We start from the raw sequence: 23787 nt of genomic DNA on the forward strand, positions 1-23787 counted from the left end.
AGGCGGCCAAATGAGGTGTTGGCTTTAGGGATGATCAGTGAGATACACCTGCTGGAGCGCATGCTACGGGTGGGTGTTGCCATCGTGACCAGTGAACTGAGATAAGGCAGAGCTTTTCCTAGCATGGACTTGTAGATGACCTGGAGCCAGTGGGTCTGGTGACGAATATGTAGCGAGGACCAGCCGACTAGAGCATACAGGTCAGAGTGGTGGGTGGTATAAGGTGCTTTAGTAACAAAACGGATGGCACTGTGATAAACTGCATCCAGTTTGCTGAGTAGAGTATTGGAAGCTATTTTGTAGATGACATCGCCGAAGTCGAGGATCGGTAGGATAGTCAGTTTTACTAGGGTAAGTTTGGCGGCGTGAGTGAAGGAGGCTTTGTTTGTTGTTTTTAGATTGGAGATGTTTGATATGAGTCTGGAAGGAGAGTTTACAGTCTAGCCAGACACCTAGGTACTTATAGATGTCCACATATTCTAGGTCGGGCGTGCGGGTGCAGGCAGCGAACGGTTGAAAAGCATGCATTTGGTTTTACTAGTGTTTAAGAGCAGTTGGAGGCCACGGAAGGAGTGTTGTATGGCATTGAAGCTCGTTTGGAGGTTAGATAGCACAGTGTCCAAGGAAGGGCCGGCAGAGGTGGATCAGTGAATCGCCCGCAGCAAGAGCAACATCATTGATATATACAGAGACAAGAGTCTGCCCGAGAACTGAACCCTGTGGCACCCCCATAGAGACTGCCAGAGGACCGGACAGCATGCACTCCGATTTGACACACTGAACTCTGTCTGCAAAGTAGTTGGTGAACCAGGCAAGGCAGTCATTAGAAAAACCGAGGCTACTGAGTCTACCGATAAGAATATGGTGATTGACAGAGTCGAAAGCCTTGGCCAGGTCGATGAAGACGGCTGCACAGTACTGTCTTTTATCGATGGCGGTTATGATATCGTTTAGTACCTTGAGCGTGGCTGAGGTGCACCCGTAACCGGGTCGGAAACCAGATTGCACAGCGGAGAAGGTACGGTGGGATTCGAGATGGTCAGTGACCTGTTTGTTGACTTGACTTTCGAAGACCTTAGATAGGCAGGGCAGGATGGATATAGGTCTGTAACAGTTTGGGTCCAGGGTGTCGCCCCCTTTGAAGAGGGGGATGACTGCGGCAGCTTTCCAATCCTTGGGGATCTCAGACGATATGAAAGAGAGGTTGAACAGGCTGGTAATAGGGGTTGCGACAATGGCGGCGGATAGTTTCAGAAATAGAGGTTCCAGATTGTCAAGCCCAGCTGATTTGTACGGGTCCAGGTTTTGAAGCTCTTTCAGAACATCTGCTATCTGCATTTGGGTAAAGGAGAACCTGGAGAGGCTTGGGCGAGTAGCTGCGGGGGGGGGGGGTCGGAGCTGTTGGCCGAGGTTGGAGTAGCCCGGAGGAAGGCATGGCCAGCCGTTGAGAAATGCTTGTTGAAGTTTTCGATAATCATGGATTTATCGGTGGTGACCGTGTTACCTAGCCTCAGTGCAGTGGGCAGCTGGGAGGAGGTGCTCTTGTTCTCTATGGACTTTACAGTGTCCCAGAACTTTTTGGAGTTAGAGCTACAGGATGCAAATTTCTGCCTGAAGAAGCTGGCCTTTGCTTTCCTGACTGACTGCGTGTATTGGTTCCTGACTTCCCTGAACAGTTGCATATCGCGGGGACTATTCGATGCTATTGCAGTCCGCCACAGGATGTTTTTGTGCTGGTCGAGGGCAGTCAGGTCTGGAGTGAACCAGGGGCTATATCTGTTCTTAGTTCTGCATTTTTTGAACGGAGCATGCTTATCTAAAATGGTGAGGAAGTTACTTTTAAAGAATTACCAGGCATCCTCAACTGACGGGATGAGGTCAATATCCTTCCAGGTTCCCCGGGCCAGGTCGATTAGAAAGGCCTGCTCGCAGAAGTGTTTTAGGGAGCGTTTGACAGTGATGAGGGGTGGTCGTTTGACTGCGGATCCGTAGCGGATACAGGCAATGAGGCAGTAATCTCTGAGATCCTGGTTGAAGACAGCGGAGGTGTATTTGGAGGGCCAGTTGGTCAGGATGACGTCTATGAGGGTGCCCTTGTTTACAGATTTAGGGTTGTACCTGGTGGGTTCCTTGATGATTTGTGTGTGATTGTGGGCGTCTAGCTTAGATTGTAGGACTGCCGGGGTGTTAAGCATATCCCAGTTTAGGTCACCTAACAGAACAAACTCTGAAGCTAGATGGGGAAGTGATCAATTCACAAATGGTGTCCAGGGCACAGCTGGGAGCTGAGGGGGGTCGGTAGCAGGCGGCAACAGTGAGAGACTTATTTCTGGAGAGAGTAATTTTTTTAATTAGTAGTTCGAACTGTTTGGGTATGGACCTGGAAAGTATGACATTACTTTGCAGACTATCTCTGCAGTAGACTGCAACTCCTCCCCCTTTGGCAGTTCTATCTTGACGGAAAATGTTATAGTTGGGTATGGAAATCTCAGAATTTTTGGTGGCCTTCCTAAGCCAGGATTCAAACACGGCAAGGACATCAGGGTTAGCAGAGTGTGCTAAAGCAGTGAGTAAAACAAACTTAGGGAGGAGGCTTCTGATGTTGACATGCATGAAACCAAGGCTTTTTCGATCACAGAAGTCAACGAATGAGGGTGCCTGGGGACATGCAGGGCCTGGATTTACCTCCACATCACCCGCGGAACAGAGGAGGAGCAGTATGAGGGTGCGGCTAAAGGCTATCAAAACTGGTCACCTAGAGCGTTGGGGACAAAGAATAAAAGGAGCAGATTTCTGGGCATGGTAGAATATATTCAGGGCATAATGCGCAGACAGGGGTATGGTGAGGTGTGGGTGCAGCGGAGGTAAGCCCAGGCACTGGGTGATGATAAGAGAGGTTGTATCTCTGGACATGCTGGTTGTAATGGGTGAGGTCATCGCATGTGTGGGAGGTGGGACAAAGGAGGTATCAGAGGTATGAAGAGTGGAACTAGGGGCTCCATTGTATACTAAAACAATGATAACTAACCTGAACAACAGTATACAAGGCATATTGACTTTTGAGAGAGACATACAGCGAGGCATACAGTAATCGCAGGTGTTGATTGGGAGAGCTAGCTAAAACAGCGAGTGAGACAACAACAGCTAATCAGCTAGCACAACAACAGCAGGTAAAATGGCGTTGACTAGGCAGAGAGGGTAGGATTAACTACACACAGAGCCTGAGTGCGGCTGGGGCCAACAGATAAAAACATAAACAAACAGAATGGAGTACCATGATTAATGGACAGTCCAGCAGGCATCAGCTATGTAGCCAAGTGATCACAGTGTCCAGCAGGCATCAGCTATGTAGCCAAGTGATCACAGTGTCCAGGGGGCAGCAGTAGATGGTACAGGGAAGCCGCCACTACGCCAGCGACACAGCGTTTAAATTTAGTAGCCCGGGGGTGGTAGGGGGGGTTGGCAGGGAGATGTGCCTGCAAGCAGGGAGATGTGCCTGGCTCACTGCTAACTGGTCCTAGATTCGTGGCAGTGGCGTTAGCCAAGGTCCAGAGTTTACAGCAAGGATCCGGTGGAGTATTGGGCTCTAGCCGTGTATGAGTGTGGTTCGGGTGAACAGCTGAGTAGGCCGGGAAGTGGGCCTCAGGGATAGCTTCGGTACTGCGTGCAAGCTAGCTGTGAGGATCAGAAGTAGTGGTCCAGGGATTACGGCAGGAATCCAGCGTTGTTGTGGAGAGACAGTTCGATACTGGTAGACTGGCGAGTATTATCCAGGCTAAAAAAAACTGGCTGTCTGTGCAGAAGGTAAAAGCCGCTAGCAGTGGCTAACAATGACTAAATAGCTTGTAGCTAGTTAGCTGGTTAGCTTCTGTAGGTTATTGAATGTGTTCTAAAAATTAAAAATAATAGTGATTCCGTATCACATTGGGTGAGGCAGGTTACCGGAAGTTATAATCAAGTTAAAAATCGAAAAGAGATTGAAAATAACTATGGGTCCAGTGAGTGGTTGGGCTGGCTGGGGACACGGCGATTCAGACAGTTAGCAGGCCTGTGCTAACAAGCTAACAGTTAGTAGGCCGGGGCTAAACAAGCTAGCATTTAGCAGACCGGGGCTAAACAAGCTAGCAGTTAGTAGACCGGGGCAGGCTAGCAGTTAGCAGGCCGAATTAGCAAGGGCTAGAAAGTTAGCCTTTGGGGGACGTCGCGATGGGGTTAAGTCTGTTTATGCCTCTTCATGCGGTGACATCGATAGACCGGTCGTGGGTCCGGATATTGTAGCCCAGGAGTATGCTTCGGTGGTAGCACAGGAGCTCTGGCCGGGCTGGCTTCAAGCTAAGTGGATGGAAACGCTAGACAGGAGTAGTCATCCGGGGTTGCGGTTAGCTAGTTGTGAAGATCCAGATGAAATGTTCCGTTTGCAGTGGGAATCCGGGGATAAAAATAATAGGTCCGTTATGCTCTGGTTAGAGTCGCGTTGTTCGAACTGGCGAGAGCTTTTCGAGCTAAAGGTTAGCTGATGACCGCTAGCAATGGTTTGATGACTGATAGCTGGTAGTTAGCTGGCTAGCTTCAGTTGAGGGGTTCCAGATCCGAAGTAAATATAAATACTTTAGAAAAAAAAAGCAGATCCACGCTACACTGGGTGAGGCGGGTTGCAGGAGAGTATTTAGATGTTGAGGTTTAGCAAAATATTTTAAAAGATATGCAAAGAAAAATATGTAAAAATATATATAGATATATACAAGGGACACGAGACGACAGGAAAGACGTCTGACTGCTACGCCAAGATGCTACGCCATCTTTGATTAAGTACATCTTGGATCCGGTACAAGACTTAACACAACAGAATGGATGAGTCTATGTAGAAGGACTGACAACTGTGAGCGGGGACTGTTCTCATAAGACCGTTCCATGTCCCATAATGGAGGCCTAAACTTTAGTATTAAGGGCCGTTTTGAACAGGCACACAGAGCACAGAGAAGTAGCAATGGCCACGTCTCCTAAGAACAATGTGGCCGCCAAAATGGCCGCCTGCCACATGATGCCACATGGTCCAGTCACCCTCAAGCCACTCATTCCTCTTTGTAATGGACTCGGTAGGAAAATGTCCATAAATCATCTCTATGACTCACTCATAGTGTGCAGTGTTGATCATTCTACTCCCCATGGCCTCCCTTTCAGTGACTTACTTGCAAATTGTGGAGCTCTTGAGGTGTCAGAAACAAGTGTTTACAGCAAATTTGAAAAATGAATTGTTATAGATTTGTTATATCCCTGGATGGGCTGTGATTTGGTCCAACCCACACAAAATATCCCAAAATCAATAAGGTGTGTGTGTGTGTGTGTGTGTGTGTGTGTGTGTGTGTGTGTGTGTGTGTGTGTGTGTGTGTGTGTGTGTGTGTTAGAGCTGGGACGATAAAACAAAAAATATTGACACCGACCATACCGATCACTTATAAGTAGCCTATACTACAGAAATTAAGTTTAAAATGAAATATGATTGCTAATATGGGTGATTGTTAATGGGACAATTGATGGCTACAACCATCAAACTAGTAACAGTAATTTAGGATAATAAAAAATATATATTCTAGTGTGTGTGTGTGTGTGTGTGTGTGTGTGTGTGTGTGTATGTGTGTGTGTGTGTGTGTGTGTGTGTGTGTGTGTGACTGCACGCTTAGGCTAATTGAAATGTATGAGAGCCCTGGTTAAATGATCTGTGCAGGCAGAGCTCGAGAGTGATTGCAAACATATGGAATGGTTCCTTAAACAACTGAAACATCGGCACAACGCCTCTCTCTCTCTCTCTCTCTCTCCCTCTCTCTCTCTCTCTCGGTGTGCGGGTTGCATTATGTTTAATAATGTTTTAGTGCTCAAACACAATTATTCCATCCATGTCAATGCACACACAAGAGAATATCTTGCCACATATTGAAAGGCAGCTAGCTGTGTGAAAAATAGCTTGCCAAGGAAGGAGAGGGAAAAGAGGATTTAAAAACATATGGCAGACTGGCAGCGCAAGCAAAACGGAACGCAGCATTCAGGGCGCCAGCACGTGAAGTGATGGACTGGGTGTCGTGTATGCGTGTGCATAAGAGACAGAGGTAGACAGAGAAAGAGAGAGCTTGATAGAGCGTGAAAAAGGGAGTGAGGGAGGGAAAGAGAGAGAGCTGAAGGGAGGAAAGAGAGAGAGATGGAGGGAGGGAGGGCGAGAAGGAGAGAAAACTCATAGTTCGGCAGGTGCTGTTCCAATTCATAGTTGGGTATTTTGGGATATTTTAGGCAGGGCCCTATCTAATTTATTAAGGACCTCGGGCATGTCTGGAATTGTATGTGGTTGTGTGTGAATGTGTGTCTGGGAAGAGTGCACGTGTATGTTTGTGGTTGTGGGAGTGCTAATGTATCACAGGGGTTGGCGCACGTTTGACTGTATTAAAATACAATGAACGATATGAGCTCAATGTTCTGGGGAAATGCTATCTCTCTCTCTCTCTCTCTCTACCCCCCTCTCTCTCTCCCTCTCTCTCTCTCTCTCTCTCTCTTTAAAAAGCTATTGACACGTTGCTTAGTGATGACTGGGGGAGTTATGTAGCTCATATTGTCTGAAATGAGTCACCGTGGTGTTTCTAACCACAGTGACAGGTAGACACAGAGGCTCGCTCAATTCAAATTGCTCCATTTAATTGGTGATCTCTGTTGGGTAAGTGTGCAGGTAAGTGTACTATTTAGAAAAATACTGTCTGCGGCGGCTACACAGTCTATTATTGGCATACTTACTCTCTCCCCAAGGTGTAGCGTAGCTTCATTCAAATTCTCCTCATGCAGGCTGCACACCCTTGGCATAATCCAGGAGTCGGACTCATCATTAGAGACAGGGAAGTATGAATTGGGCTTCGCAAGTACACCTTCTGATTTAGTTAGTGTCTGTTGACGCGGGAGACCATAGTCCAGATTGGGTGGCGTAATGGGACGCTGTCAATTTTTGATGGCTTACTCACTATCCTCTGTGTTATATGCGGTACTGGGGAGCTTACTACTGATTCACTTGGAATCGTTCTTTTAATAATTATAATGATGTCCAAATTGACCTGACATTGAAGAATAAGGAAAGAAGAGGTTCCGGGAACAGTACTGTTCATTGTTTGCAGTTCAATAATTTGACATCACATAATTTCTATGATGAGGTCTTGGTATAATAGGATAAACAAGCCTTAACTACAGTATGACTGAACTACCGCTGTCACGCTGGGCTCCAGAGTGGCGCAGGCGACTAAGATACTGCATTTCAATACAAGAGGTGTCACTGCAGTACCTGGTTCGAAACCAGGCTGCATCACACATGGCTGTGATTGGGAGTCCCACAGTGCGGCGCACAATTGGCCCAGCGTCGTCTGGGTTTTGCCTGGGTAGGCTGTCATTGTAAATAAGAATTTGTTCTTAACTGACTTGCCTAGTTAAATAAAAAAAAAAAAAAAGTGTCAAATTCAAACTGTTGAAAGTTTCATCTTGTCACCTCAGTATCCCCTTGTTAGGCGGTTTAGGCTCATAATGTGACAACAATGCTGTTACCTTACAAGCATGGCTGGAGGCAGTGAAAGTTACTGCTTCTGTTCACAAATACAAGATTGTCTGTGTAAAGAATTTGTCTCTTTATTCAGTTTCCAAAATACATTTTGAGACCGTAAATATGTATATTTTCTTGACAAAGCGGCATGTCTAATTCTGGTCAATTCTGGTCAAAGTTTATCACTGTCACCTGAAGGATAAGCTATTCTGACAGGAAGGCTGAGCCTGTATGAAGTATGGGCTATATTATGTTGGTTTGACATTGAAAAGGTTAAACCATTGACTTTCCAAAAGGAAAGGTAGTTTGGGAACATGTTTTGCTCTCAGTTTAGTTTCCATCACGAATGTTCTTCTGCACCAGAAACTCAATAGACACAAAACATCCCTCACATCATTAAACAATGATAAAGCTTTTGAATAAATTATTACACAAGCTTCATTTTGTCAGGTATGTCCTGCGAGTGAGTTGCATGCCTGTACCCCGACAAGAATATTTCCACAATTTGTGATGGACATCCTCATGGAATGTTGTGGAAGTCAACACACGGAACACATCGATAAAGTGTTACTGCAGAACGACTTCAATATATGAATCAACTGTTATCAATGTATTGATGCAGACAACCTCCACTGCTCCTGTAGTCACGGGTTGGTCAGAGCAAATGATGTGTGTTTCCGCCAGTGTGTTTCTATACTGATTACTTTTGAGTTCTCAATGTCTTTCATACTGTGCATAGAAAGGCCTGCTTGTCGGGTGTCGTTTTACACGATCATTCTGATTCCCGTCACAAAAGTGCACTGCGCTCTGTGTGTATACCTATTGATTAAAACATTAGGCCCACTTGCTTTGAATGGAGTGGCTTATTTTGTGCTCATTTTTTAGAATGGGAACCCTTTTCTGGCTATGATTATGGATTCTTAGTGTGCGCTCACACAATCTGTTTGCGATGTGTGTGTGTTTCTGTGTGCGTGAATAGTGTTTGTGTATGTGCCTATGTCTGTGTGGGTATTGTGTTTTTGTGCATTGTATGTCTCTGTGTGCGTGTGCACCCGTGACTTGTGTTTGAGCCTGTGTGTCTGCGGACGTGTAATCCATTTGTTTAAATATATTTGACATGTTCATTAAGCCGCTAAGCCACACACCCTCACTTTTTCCCCTCTCGGAAAGCGGCTTTTTGCGCTGTGCATAGTCTGTAATTACCGTCCGTGCTCCACAAATGAGGGGGATGGCACCGAAAGCACAGCAAATAGAGCTGCTTCATGGCTGCCTGCCAGCCTCTCCTTCCTCTATGTCTTCCCTCTCCTTTCTCCTTACAATGACATCACAACAATCAGGAACCATGGGCCCCTCTATTCAATCATAACACAGAACGTGAAATAAGATGTTTCGGATGAGAGAGAGGTTTAAAAGCAATGAAATGATGATTTTTTTTTTCATTTATTTGTATATTTTTTTTAATTAGTCAATTTTAATCTGTCAATTTTAATGTCTTCTTTTTTTCCAGCTCTTACACCATACAGAAACTGGTTTTGCAGGAATACGTAGCAAGACACCGGCGGAACACTGAAATAATACATCATATCTCACATTTGACTCAAAGGCAGACATTCATGTACAACACCCTCTATATGCCCCTTCATGTAGTGTTGAAAATCTGCAATAGACAAATCAACCCACCAAATCCCCCCCCCCCCCCCACCCATTTAGTGCTTCTGGAGAAAATCATCTTTAAGTCTGTCGTCATTTCTGTTTGTTGGTGAGGGGATTTAGGGACTGGCTGCACATCCGTCCTTTCTCCTGGCGAGGCTGGCACTGCCAAGTTGACGCTGTGCCCGGCTGTTGGGCTGGTATCCGTGACCATCTTCCTGCGCCAGCACCATGATTACCATGATCTGTGTCGGCAAGAGTATTACACAACCACCTGGAGAGAGAGGAACACCTGGACACTTAGGTCCTGCCCAACCCACAATACCAGGCTTTACAGCCTACACACTATAGTCATATAGCATATAGTAATTACGCATTCTGTAGGCAACTAAAGGGACTTATAGGCAATTCTATAAAATTACAGGCTTTACAGCCTACACACTATAGTCATATAGCATATAGTAATTACGCATTCTGTAGGCAACTAAAGGGACTTATAGGCAATTCTATAAAATTACAGGCTTTACAGCCTACACACTATAGTCATATAGCATATAGTAATTACGCATTCTGTAGCCAACTATAGGGACTTATAGGCAATACTATAAAATTACAGGCTTTACAGCCTACACACTATAGTCATATAGCATATAGTAATTACGCATTCTTGTAACAATCTTTTTCTTCGTCTGATGATGAGTAGGAAGGATCGGACCAAAATGCAGCGTGGTAAGTGTCCATGATAATTTATTATATCCTAACACGAGAAAATACAAAATAACAAAGTGCAGGAAAGAAATGAAAATGGAAACAGTTCTGTATGGTGAAAACACAGACACAGAAAACAACTACACACAAAACCCATGTGGGCAAGCGCTACCTAAGTATGGTTCTCAATCAGAGACAATGACAGACAGCTGTCCCTGATTGAGAACCATACCCGGCCAAAAACAAAGAAATACAAAAACATAGAAAAAAGAACATAGAACCCCCACCCTAGTCACACCCTGGCCTAACCAAAATAGAGAATAAAAAGCCTCTCTATGGCCAGGGCGTGACAATTCTGTAGGCAACTATAGGGACTTATAGGCAATACTATAAAATTACAGGCTTTACAGCCTACACACTATAGTCATATAGCATATAGTAATTATGCATTCTGTAGGCAACTAAAGGGACTTATAGGCAATACTATAAATTACAGGCTTTTCTCACTATCCAGCCATAGTGCATGGACAAATTATGCGTAGTTTAGGGAGGCATTAAGTTCTCTATAGGCAAGACTGTAACATTAGAATTAGAATCATGGAATTGGTTCATGGAATTGACGTTCTGTACAGGGTACATTGTTATGTGCGATAGAGGGGAGTTGGACCGATGCTCTTGTGATGAGGTAGCCCTGTCGCTGTGATAGGAATTTCCTTTAGGCCTAATGGTTAAGACCAAGACCGGGGTTCAGAACCCACCCGTGACAGGTAGGTCTTGTTACTAAGGAATGAAGTGTACTGGAAGAGCTGAACACTATGTGCTTGGTTATTGCATTAGCCTTGTAAAGGTAAATTGCGTAAATCTGAAAATCAAACATGTAATTAAGAACTGGCCCAGGATATTACCTAAGCAGTTCATGTACAATGCCCTTGCTAAATACTAATGCATATATACATGACCAGTATGTAACATGGAGCTGTAATTACTCATGAGAATCGGCCTGCTTTCTGGAACAGTCAATGATTAATAATGTATGCTGGTTAACTATGTAACAGACGCCCAATGCGTTATTTAGGAGAGTTACCATCCGATCCAAACTTAAAATAGATTTCACAATGAATATAGCAATTATCTAACCCAACCTACCTTGGAAAACGTACTGTCACCTGCAGAGTCGTTCCCTGGGTATGATTTCATCTGGATGTTGGGTTACACTTATCCAGTATATTTTGACAATGGTGCCATACTGTCAAAACCACCCACACCCACTGTTAGGGTTGTTGTCATCTTTCAACCAGCAACTGTCTCGAGCACTGGGAAACCAGTTGAGTAGACTCTGTAACCAATCAATGTCTTGAATTAAACAATTAACTCCTGAGGTGTAACTGAGTCCCAGCAGAGAATGACACCCGGGGGACTAAAATTGTTTATCTTAAGGGTGGGAATGCTGAAAAGGACTCAGTATTTCACTGCTCGATTGTGTAATTTGGTTCGGTTGGGTGTGCACTTCATGTGAAATATTCTATCTTGGCAAATTTGATGGGAGAATATTGTATTATTGGTATGTTGTCTCATGGTCTTCACACATTCATGCTTTCCTATTCAGACGAGTAGAAATGAAAGCGAAATCACTGACCTAAACTAATTCATGGTATGTACCACCAAAATATGAAAAAATTAGCTCAGCGAGAATTGCTGATGGGATCAAGGAATTCAACACCCCCCAAGTTTTGAAATCCTTTCTCCCCCCTCCCATTCAATGCACTCTGTAAGCCAACCGTGATCTTTCCCTGAACTGTCATAACTACGGCTCCAGTAACGTTGCAATTACTGAGCAAGCATGTTCAAAAAACACCTCCGCTCCACAACTTCATATTCAATATCACCCATTAAGCATCTTCTCTGACCCCAGTCCAGACCCACGGTGAAAAAGAAAACCCTGTCTTACTTAATATTATCTATCATAAAGCATGTCTGATGTAGTGAGGAAGGAAATTAGAGAGAGAAGGGGTTGGGAGGGAGGGAGGGAGGGAGGGAAAGGGGGAGAGAGGAAGAGGGGAGGGAAAAGGAAGGAGAGAGAGATGGATGGATGGATAGGGAGGGAGGGAAATGGGATGGAAAGGGGGTGAAGGGGGAGGGAGGGAGAGGGGAGGGGAGAGAGAGATGGATGGATGGGGAGAGAGAGGGAGGGAACAGAAGACAGAGAAAGATAGAGATGGAGGGAGAAAGAAAGATGGAGAGGAAAAGAAAGAGAGCAGGAGGCAGAAAGAGAGAGGGAGACAGACAGCTTCTCCCCTCTTCCCACAGCCTGTAATAACTTCATGCATGTTTAAGCAGGCATTAGTTAAATACCCAGAGGAGGACCCTGGCTCACAGGCTCAGAGATGACACGGGAGCACAACACCACACCACACAGTGGATAGAGAGGATGTAGCAACACACACAGACGCAAACACACTGACACACACACGCACAGATTCATTTTCTCTCTCTCTCTCTCTCTCTCTCTCTCTCTCTCTCCCTCTCTCTCACACACACACACACACACACATGAATCCTCTCTCTCTCTCTCTCTCTCTCCCTCTCCCTCTCCCTCTCTCTCACACACACACACACACATGAATTCTCTCTCACACACACACACACACACACACACACACACACACACACACACACACACACACACACACACACACACACACAGAGATGCTCACTTAAGCTGGAATCCTTAATGGTGAAACTGACACACCCGCTTGCCTTTTTACAACAACAAAGAAATTACTGCAAACAACAAACATTGTTTTTTCCCCTCGGTCACATTGCACGTGCAATAGAAGAGCACCGTACTGGATGTATTGCAAAAAATAATAATGATCATGCTGCGAGACGCTCCTCAGCTCTTGCAACACAAACAAAACAAGGGTGGTAGGGCAGCCAGTGGCGCTGTTTCCCCCTACTAAGGATCCCATCTTTAAGACACATGCCATTGCAGAAAAGTATACACATTAATCTCTTTCTCAGATACACACACACACACACACACACACACACACACACACACACACACACACACACACACACACACACACACACACACACACAGCAGTGAGCACCGAGAATCATCTGCTGTCCTTGGGACAAATGGAGAGGAACACATGGCTTCACTATGATTGAAACCACCTACAAAGGTTTCCACAACGTCTCTCTCCCTCTCTCTTTATCTCTCTCTCTCTCCCTCCCTCGTTGTCTCTCTCTCGCCCCCCTTCCTCTCCCTCCTGTGTGCCGGAGTTCTTCAATGCCATCCGGTCTAAGGGCTCCTGCCAAAGAGGTACATCCCCCTGGAAGGCTCACAGTGCTATGGGAAGTCGGGCAGGCAGGGGGAGGTAGGGAGAAATAGGGAGGGAGGGAGAGGGGCAGAAGGGTGGAGCACTCCAATGTGGCTGTCACCAGCATATATTTCAGGAGGCGTCTTGTGCTCTCCAGTGCATCTTGCCCTCCCACCAAACACACACACAATTCACACAGGCAGGCCACACACCACAAACAGAAGGCGCCTTGATAGATTCCAGGTCACGCAATCACTGTACATGTACACGCTGTATTTACACACATATGCATGAAAACATACAAACCAGAACCAAACCGGAATACATTCATGCAACGCAACACACTGAAACATTCAGGAGCTATCTTAAACTAACAACACACACATGTCACACGCTCAACACTCAAGCCCCGAACACATCCACTCCAGCACGACCTATTTCCCCTTCTCCTCCTCCTCTCTCTGCCTAGCGAGTCATGTTAATGAGATGGTTAACAGATCAAAAGGCACAGAGAGGAATTTTTAATTGCTGGAGAGGTGTTGATTAGTGCCAGGCAGAGAGGCGAGGCAAGGTGCAGTCAGCTTCCATTAAACCATAGCTCTAGGGGCTCTGCTGTGCGTGTGTGTGAGTGTGAGTGTGTGTGTTAGTATGTGTGTGCGCCCACATGTGAGAGTGATTTTGAGTGTGAGCATTAAATGCATGTGAGAAAGTGCATGTGTGTGTGTCTGCATCCTTGTGTGTGTGTTTCCTCTGGGAGAGTATTGTTAATGCATAAAAGGCTCTGAATGGTCAGTCCGACTTCTGCAGTGGCCATACAGAATTTAATGCAATGCGGCCTCAGCAGAATTCAGAGCATTCATACTTCTTGCGCTTTATAGAGCTGTCATACGCATGCAATAAATTAGTTTGCACTGCACCACTCATAGTGATTCAGAGCTAATATCTATAGCCATCCAGCTAATTACAAGTAACTGGCTAAACGAAATGAGAATACCTTACCTTACCTTGATGTCGGGGTCCGTTTCCCGGTGCTTAACATAGGAGCTCAGCCAACAGACCATGAAGTAAAAAGGCTCCCCCATTTTCCCACCTGCATCTCCATCCCTAGACTCCCCATCGCCCCCCATCAAAATTTGCCTACATTTAGGCTATTGTTTATATGTGACCCACCATCTGGATTCCGTCCTATGTAGCAACATTCGAAACTGTGTTTTTTACATTGGATAAAAGTACAGACGGAGCTACAAAATGGTATATCATACACTACCTTTGAGGAACAATGGGAAAGTAATTCTGCTTTGAAAGTTGATGAATTTGTAACCTCACTTTTGAGAAAAATACCATTTTTTCACCTACTGGAGAGCTCTTCTTTGTCTACACCCATTCAGCATTGTTCACACCCTCTTAAGCTTTAGCCCCACCCATCTCTTTAAGGATTCACATGTGAGGCCATGTGCTGAAAAGTAGTAGCCTACAATAAGGAAAAACTCCAGGTAATAACACACTTCATGTAGTCCTTGGCCTATATCCTAATCTGACTTTGGTGAAGGTCATGTGGATATTCACATTACCATCTCTGGTATACACAAACTATATCAAGTGAAATCGAAATGTATTTGTCACATGCACAAGATACAGATACAGTGAAATGGTTACGTGTATATTTGCATAGTAGCAATATCAAAAACAGAAAGTGTCCAGATAAAAATATTGTATAATTATTAGATGACACTTACCCAGACACACTTCTCTAAATTGATGGGTCATGTGAAAGTAATACTATAACCATCCTAAGCCACATCTATCTAAGTGGATGGGTCACTATTGTCTAGACATATACACATGTTTATGAAATACTTTAGATGGCCGTAATCACCCCCAGACACACCTGGCTAATTTGATAGTTCATGTAATCAGCTGGAGAAGTGGAGTCTTTTCTTTAGACATGTAGCTAGGTAGCTAGCTAAACAATTAACCGGCATAATCCCAACTCATACTACTACAAATACAAACTATTTGTCAAAGCTGTAGTATGAATCTGCAGGTAGCTAAAGCTAACCAACTATAACTAGCAATGCAAATGGTTTACTACACAGATCATACACGTAGCATTAGCTAGCGAGCTAGCAAGATAACATTCTCCAGCTAACTTGCAATGAAAATAACTTTCTGACTAAATTAGAAATGTATAATATCTGGGCCTCCCGGGTGTCGCAGTGATTAAGGGCGCTGTACTGCAGCGCCAGCTGTGCCACCAGAGACCCTGGGTTCGCACCCAGGCTTGTCAAAACAGGCCGTGACCAGGAGGTCCGTGGGGTGACGCACAGTCAGCCCAGTGTCGTCCGGGTTAGGAAGGGCCTGGCCGGTAGGGATGTCCCTGCCTCATCGCGCACCAGCGACTCCTGTGGCGGGCCGGGCACAGTGCACGCTAACCAAGGTTGCCAGGTGCACGGTGTTTCCTCCAACACATTGGTGTGGCTGGCTTCCGGGTTGGATGCACGCTGTGTTAAGAAGCAGTGCGGCTTGGTTGTGTATCGGAGGACGCATGACTTTCAACCTTCATCTCTCCCGAGCCCATACAGGAGTTGTAGCGATGAGACAAGATAGTAGCTACTACAACAATTGGATACCACCAAATTGGGGAGAAAAAGTATAACATCTGAAAATGTAGCTAGACTTTTACCCATATAAATGGATGAACGTTTTGTTTGTAGCTACATCTTGTTTGGCCAGCGTTGTGTCAAGTCACTCCGGTTCACACGGTGAACATGACGTGCGCAGAAAGTAGCCCATCACAACTTTTTCCAACTGATCTGTCTATAGCGCCTGCTAAATTCAGGGTGGCAATGTTGTTGAGAAAAGTAGGAATTACTTTTGTAGTGCTTGATGGATAACGTTATATCTTTCAAAAAAGCCATGGAAGAATATCAACACATACTGAGCAGCTCACGTTTAAACAGAAGCATGGTACATGGCAGACCAATCCAAACTCATATCTCGGGATGTCCAGGCCATCCATTATCCATTACATGTTCCAGAAGGCATTTCTGCCACATTTTGATACAAATAAATAAAAAGGCTTTCAAATGCCTCTCCAGTGGAGTAGTGATGTGCGACATACGCTTAGCTTCCTAAAACGGGTCACATATGTGTATTTGACACTATGTTGAGGTAAAAATCGGAGTAAAATGCTTGTATGGATGTCAACCCCAATATATGTTCATGTCATCGTCATCAATCAACTGCATTACAGTTCAAAAAGTACTTTGACTACCACCACCGATTTCTGTATTCTAGTTGTGCTACCAGCTTATACGAATGGAAGTTAGCATTTAGCAGTCAGTTTTTCTTAACCTGAAATCTTCTAAATGTTCTGTAGCGAAAACAGCCAAATATATCCTTATCGGATTTTAGTAACCACATTGTGGGCTTGTTAAAATACATCAATCATGACGGATTTGACAAATATCCACTTTGTTAGATCAGATTTGTTGAATCTGCAGCAATCCATCATCCTTTTATCCCTCACGGTCTGCATTCCATTGACCTCTGTACCGCATCTATCCCCAATACCCCCACAATCTCTTTCCAGGAGTTCAAACTAATTTTTGTGTCTTTTTGTGGCTTTTTCCCTACACAAGGTATCATAAAGATGCTTTTTATTTGTGAACTTCTTCTATTAACCTTTCGTCAAAGTTCTCCATGTTTGATGTCAAGGAAGTTGTCAAAGATGTGAGTTTGTGTTTATACAGGATGTACCACCCCCACCTGAGCCCTCCGCATTGTTACAACATTTGGGAGGAGCACAACATCGCCTCCAGAGCTCAAAATGGCCTCCACAAGCCTCCAGAGGCTCCACAATTGCGTCACTCCCAACAGCATTTTATGCATAAATGGGCTTTTATACTTCAGCCCATATTTCAAACCCTAAAAGCATCAATGCCAATTCAGTGAGTTTATGAAGAGGAGATCAGGTATAGGAGAAAGTGATTACAGGGCATAACCTCTGGAGCTGATATTGCTTCTACTGAGGCATTACTGTAATGGAGATGACAATGGCTGACGAGTGCAGACACAGGTAGCAAGTACAGTACTAACACACGAGCAGTGATGCTAATTAGTAGCTAGGAGAGTGCTAACATAATAGCAGTGTCGCTAACTAGTAGAAAATACAGTGCTGACACACTAGCAGTGGTGCTAACTAGCAGCAATTACAATGCTGACACACTAGCAATGATGCTAACTAGTAGCTACTACAGTAACACACTAGCAGTGATGCTAACTAGTAGCTGCTACAGTGATAATTCAAGGGGCCTGTTTTTCCTCAATAACTAGGGTACAGGTAGGGCTCGGATATCACTTAATTGATCATTAACATTTTGAAGCTGAGCCATTTGCTAGTGCTCTGCTGCATAGTACATATCATGGTGTCATAAGTGCTTCAACCTTTGTCCGAGTCCACCGAAATATTAAGGTTTGTCAGGAGTTTAGAGTGATGAAAAGTAGCTAGTTTACACCTAACAGTTCTCTGTCTCGTCATTGAGCAGAACAGCAAGCAGAGGTGTTGCTATGGATTCTCACACAAGCAGAGCCATGCACAGAGTGCATGCAGCAGCGCGAGCGGCACAGGGAGCGAGGGTCAGACAAATGAGCTGCTAAATCAATATTAACGGAGGAAGTTATTTCTGATTTCGGGTTTCGGGCAGGGCCGGGCCTTAAATTTGGCAGAAGCAATCGGGCCTGGGTAGGGTAGGGCCTGAACGTCGTGGGCATGGGTAGGGCTTGGGGCTTAAAATGTATGCCCGTGGAGGGCGCTAATGCAAACTACAGTCAATTCTAATTAAATAGTAGACAGATGTACAAGATAGTAGACATATAGTAGACAGTGCTTAACTGACAACTGCCTCTGTCCCAGCCATGATCTAGGTTCAATATAGTTACACAAAGATCATCACTTAGACTCCTTGCATCAGCAATGTGGACGTATCTGTTCATTAAAGCTCTAATTAAGCACAAGACCTTCTAGTTAGCATTAAAGTAATGCTACACTCTAAGATGCTACTTAACATTCCATCTGCAATCAGTATTTGGCACACACCTCAGCACCCAATGATCTTTCCCTGACTCCCTGACTCTCATTTTGGGCCAACCTTTGGATAAGGTTGAAAAATAAATAAATATCACTCAGTGGCCATTCATCGTGTGTGTCTGTGTGTGTCTAAGGGATACTAGCCTGTGTGTGTGTGTGTGTGTGTGTGTGTGTGTGTGTGTGTGTGTGTGTGTGTGTGCGTGCGTGCGTGCGTGCGTGCGTGCGTGCGCGCGTGTGTGCGCGCGTGTGTGTGTGCGTGTGTGTGCGTGTCTAAGGGCTGCTTTGCCTGTACCTCTGTCAGAATTTCCATCTTTTGTTCTAAGAGCTGTTCCCCTGCCTCTCACACACACAGATGGCAGAGGGGTCGGAGCACTTTAATGAATTTTCAAAGGGGCAGCATTGGCAATATTAAAAGGAGCGGCTAACCTTCAGCTCAGCTGACACTGGAGTCAGAGGCATGTCATTGTGCATTCACACACATACGCACACACTTACCAAGAATGACAGACTCTTGAGCAGACAGATAGACACACACACATATTTTGTCTGAAAAATTATAACAGAAAAACACAACGGCAACAAAAAACAATACTAAAAAACTCAGTGCTAATTATCCCTGTTAGAGCAGAGGTGCGAACTCGAGTCACATGACTTGAGACTGGACTTGATATAAAATAAAATAACTTGAGGCTTGACTTGGACCTGGAGCCTCAAGACATGGGACTAGACTTTGTCATGAGACTTGAGACCGATGACTACAGGTTCTGTAAACGTTTTGTCACTCATTTTGTGGCACAGAATATCTGCTGATTACTCTCCATGCAGCCCGGAGAGAGTATCGCACTTGCAAAAGCACACTTGGCCCTCTGATTGGATCAGCAAACTATCAATCAACACAGGTCGGGTGAGCTAGCGCAGTGACAAGGTTTAAGGGGAGTTGCGAGTGTGAAACTGAATGGGGAAAGTATATTCTTCATAAATATTTGAATAGGCTACATTTAGCCTACCATTTCTATTTTATATTTATACCTTATACCAAACCCTTATACTTTTATGTTTATTCGATCTGGTCACTAACATAGTCCTATGGCACAGCACCACCTTCTTGTTTAAAAAACATATCATCTGTGCTTCAGAACCAAAATATTGGGTGTCTTGACTGTCGACCAATGCCCGTCATTAGCATTGGCAAGCAATGGCGGGTGTACATATTCAGGTTAGTGACCAGTAAGCTTACTTCACAAGGTCACCAGCATTGGGGCATCAAGGAACACTTACTAGCATAGGCCTACTGGTCTTTTAGTATGCCAAAATTGCTTGAAATTGCTTGATTAATTTACTTATTAAGCTTGAGTGGAATTTGTTGTTAAAATGAATTATTGCATATTCAAAATGTGTTGTAGATACAATTTCGAAAAGAGGTGTCACGTAGACTCAATAAATAGACAAAGATTTGCAGTTGAACAAGTATATATTTGTATATATTTATTTATTTTAATTTTATTTGAGACTTGACTTGAAAAAACGTGTGACTGAACTTGACTTGACTTATTCTTAGAATTCAGTACTTGGACTTGACTCGAGACCTTGTGACTTGGTTGTGACTCAAATAATAGTGACTTGGCCCCACCTCTGGATTAGAGTGACAGCCAATGAGTGCTCCGCTCCTGGGTCAAAGGCCATTTTTAATGATGAGCGCATATGGCTGCCACCTCACTGGCTAACGAGGGAGCACGGTGTGGTGTAGTGCTTCTGTTCATCCATCTGCCCCATGGTAATGACTCCACCTGGCCTCGGCTGTGCCTCCACACAGGTAGCACAGAAAAACACGAATAAAAAGCAATATGCTTGTTTGAATCCTGCACTACATTGTTTGCTTGTTTGACCTAATTATATATTGGTTGTGATGACAATGAGTTCGGAAAAAGACCTTGGAGTTGATAGGGTTTGGTGGTGTGCTTATAGTGTTTATTACACGTTTATAGGGGTGTTATGACAATCTGACTGAGTGACAAGGTAATGCATTTCAATATCTAGGCTTGTTTGGTGTGTGTGTCTTTTATGAATAGTATCTGTATAGATAATGTAGGTCCTTATGCCACATCTTGTTCAGTAAGGCCTAAGCTTTTTGACCCTTTCCACAATACTTCAAGAAGGCACTTTAGGGTCCTTAAGCATCTGGGCAAGGCCTTGATGGTGCCAACCGCCAACCCATCACACAGATGCCCGCGGGAATGCCCCCTACTGAAACACATCATCTGAACGGGCAGGCCTGCCCGGCGCAGCCAGAGGCGTCAGGGCTCCAGCCTGTCTCTTTCTCTTTGTTTCCTTGAGAAAGAGGCTCTTTTATTGTCCTCCTTTTTCCGAACTCTGGGTCATACTTCACTGAGGAGCCAGAGGCCTCTGATATCTCCCTTCTGATCCCTGATCAAGCAAGAAAAAGAAAGCTGCATTTTTTTAAAGACCCCAAAGTAGTTTTTATTGCCCTTGTACAAGGGAATGCCTACAGAATGGCCCCTGGAAGACAAAGCAGACCATGTAAGGTTTTTTTTCGACTTCGGCTTTCATGTTTGTATTTGTTTATGCACCATCTGCTCCAGAAGAGGTGGGAATAGATGTCTCAATCAACAGTACTTTTAATATTCAGGGGATTTGCAGTACTTCAACTCAATTTGATTAGATTACATACATTTTGACAATTATTGAGTTTGTTTTGGGTGGGGTTGCGATAATCAGATCAATGACAATCATGTTCAGTTTATTGGGTGTAGCTTGACGTTTATTATAACTCAAGTATCCAGATATAGGCTGTTCAAGGATTTTATAGAACGGTGTTGAACCTGTGCACCTGCAACCCCGAGTCAGCTGCTGAGAGAACTCCACATCTGCTTCAGTGTCCATAAGTATGCATGGCTGATATACTGTCATGCCTCAGTAGCCACTAAACTGGACCAAGATGATCTGACAACAGCTGATTGAGTTTGAGTTATCTGCTCTTGTGCGTCATGCATTAAATACTTCACTCTGAAGTCAAAAAGTTGACAAAATGTTCTCAAAAGAGCCAGACAACTTCCGCTAAACTCTATTGGCTCCATCGTCGGTTTATGTAAATTCTCAAAGCTCAAGTCTGTCTGAGCCCGGACCAGCTGTAGCTTCTAACACTTCCTTAATGTCCCTCATCAGAGAGTGTTTACATGGCGTCTGTGAAAGGGGCCCAGATAGTTGCAGTGGCAGCGACGAAAGGAAGGCAGCAGTACAGTAAACCGTTTCTGGCTCTCCTCTTCTCTCTACTCTCTCGGATAGGCATTTTAACAGCAAGCTGGAGCTAGGCCAGCAAGCCATTTCAGGCCATTATGTAGAGCTGTAAAAAACAGCTGTTCCCATTCCACTCTGTTGAATAGGTTAAATAGTGACACGGTGGAAACAGCGGCCTTTTCGTCATGGTGTAATTGAACAACATGAGGTGCCGGCGGTCGGTGTAGTAGTGGCTTGGCAAGGCTGTCCGTTGTGTTCATTGCGTTTTGTTTCCAATAGCAACCACTCATGCCACAGCAGCCCACCCTCTTTTGGAGTGATGAAGCCTGAATGAGAGAGAATTAGTCCCAACAATTGAACCAAAAGCTTGACCCACTGATGAACTGAAATCAGTCAATGGGTTTAAGAGGAGCACACCGACAGAGGCTAGGTGGAAACGAGTTGGCTATTGAATGCACTCATGTCCAGTTAGGTTAACACAGATTTAAGTGGAAAAACACCAACACATTATACCTCAGTCCCAAACACTGCCTGTGATGTGCTCAGTTACAAAACACTGTGTGTGTCCACTTGTAATACTCACAGGATTGACCGCCACATACATCTCTAAATCCCTGTTGTCAACAGAGAAACGGCAACATAGGGATATAGTTCTCGGATTTCCTGCCATGTCAAAAGTTTCCATATCTTATAGAGGTTCCACACAGCATGACTAAGACTCCGAAAGCAGCTTATCTGCTTGAAACAGGGGGAAAAGTATCATCCTCTCTTTGTTTTTCCTTATTCACATTGTGGGTTTAAGGAGACTCATGCATTTCTTTTCACCAATCCCCCACTGGCCTAATCCACTTAGAGTTGGCCTGTGCTAGCTTTACTCGAGTTTATTGGTGAGGTCATATATTTCTAATCAATGCATCTCAATTCATTGCAAGAACAAAACTCACTATTAAAACCCAAAATGTGTTTGATGGAGAGAAAGTGTTGATATATATTTTTTTAAATAAATGATTGCGAAACTGCCTTTCCTGTCTGTTTGGTAATTTAGTAATTGTACGTGACATTACTGCCCCAAAATCTGGGTTGTAGTTGCTTATCCTGTTTTCTGTCATTCTCGAACGCTACAAAGTTAAGTTGTGCCACATTTCAAAGGGCACTATTGATCTGTTACTGTATGTGTTGCACAAAATTCCCAATACAGCCCGTTATCTTCCCCCCATTGTCTCTGACTGTCTCTCTTTCTCCCAATACAGCCCGTTATCTTTCCCCCATTGTCTCTGACTGTCTCTCTTTCTCCCAATACAGCCCGTTATCTTCCCCCCCGTTATCTCTGACTGTCTCTCTTTCTCCCAATACAGCCCGTTATCTTCCCCCCCGTTATCTCTGACTGTCTCTCTTTCTCCCAATACAGCCCGTTATCTTTCCCCCATTGTCTCTGACTGTTTCTCTTTCTCCCAATACAGCCCGTTATCTTTCCCCCATTGTCTCTGACTGTCTCTCTTTCTCCCAATACAGCCTGTTATCTTCCCCCCATTGTCTCTGACTGTCTCTCTTTCTCCCAATACAGCCCGTTATCTTTCCCCCATTGTCTCTGACCGTCTCTCTTTCTCCCAATACAGCCCGTTATCTTTCCCCCATTGTCTCTGACTGTCTCTCTTTCTCCCAATACAGCCCGTTATCTTTCCCCCATTGTCTCTTAGGAAGTGTCTCTCTTTCTCTCCCAATGCAGACATCCATGTCATTAAAACCTCAGGGGTTTCTTTTAGCTCTTGAAATCTGACATCACCCCCGCCCTCCCATCCTCCCACGTGTCCAATTTTACCGAACGTGGTCCCTGAAGGTCTCCAGCCACGGTCCCTTGTTTAGCAACAAAAGCAACTGACAGTGTCAGTGTGTGTTTGAAGCAAACAGTATATTAATGAATACCTAAGCACAAGGAGTTTGAGTCCTAATTTCCCCCCTTAGCCTAAAAATAAGCCATTCCTCTGTGACTAGGCCAACTTGGCATTGTATTCACATTCTCCCAGCACAGTTGATCCCAGGAGATTGTATACACCAAAATGCAAATAGATGCGAGGAGAAAAACATAATCTGTGATAAATCAAATTACTTGAAAATGATGCTTAGCAATACAGTATGTCTCTGTGAGCTCTCCAAGCAATGCTTACCCGCGGAACAGCTTCTGAATGAACGTTTCG

At 44.5% G+C, this 23787-nt stretch overlaps 1 protein-coding gene across 3 annotated transcripts in view; it reads left to right on the forward strand.

Moving 5' to 3' along the window:
• Nucleotides 1-23787, forward strand: part of LOC139416097 (receptor-type tyrosine-protein phosphatase delta-like) — a 602231-nt gene that overhangs the window by 151017 nt on the left and 427427 nt on the right. The window lies entirely within an intron of this gene.

Source organism: Oncorhynchus clarkii, chromosome 9 (genome assembly GCF_045791955.1).
Source record: "Oncorhynchus clarkii lewisi isolate Uvic-CL-2024 chromosome 9, UVic_Ocla_1.0, whole genome shotgun sequence".
NCBI classification, from domain to species: Eukaryota; Metazoa; Chordata; class Actinopteri; order Salmoniformes; family Salmonidae; genus Oncorhynchus; species Oncorhynchus clarkii.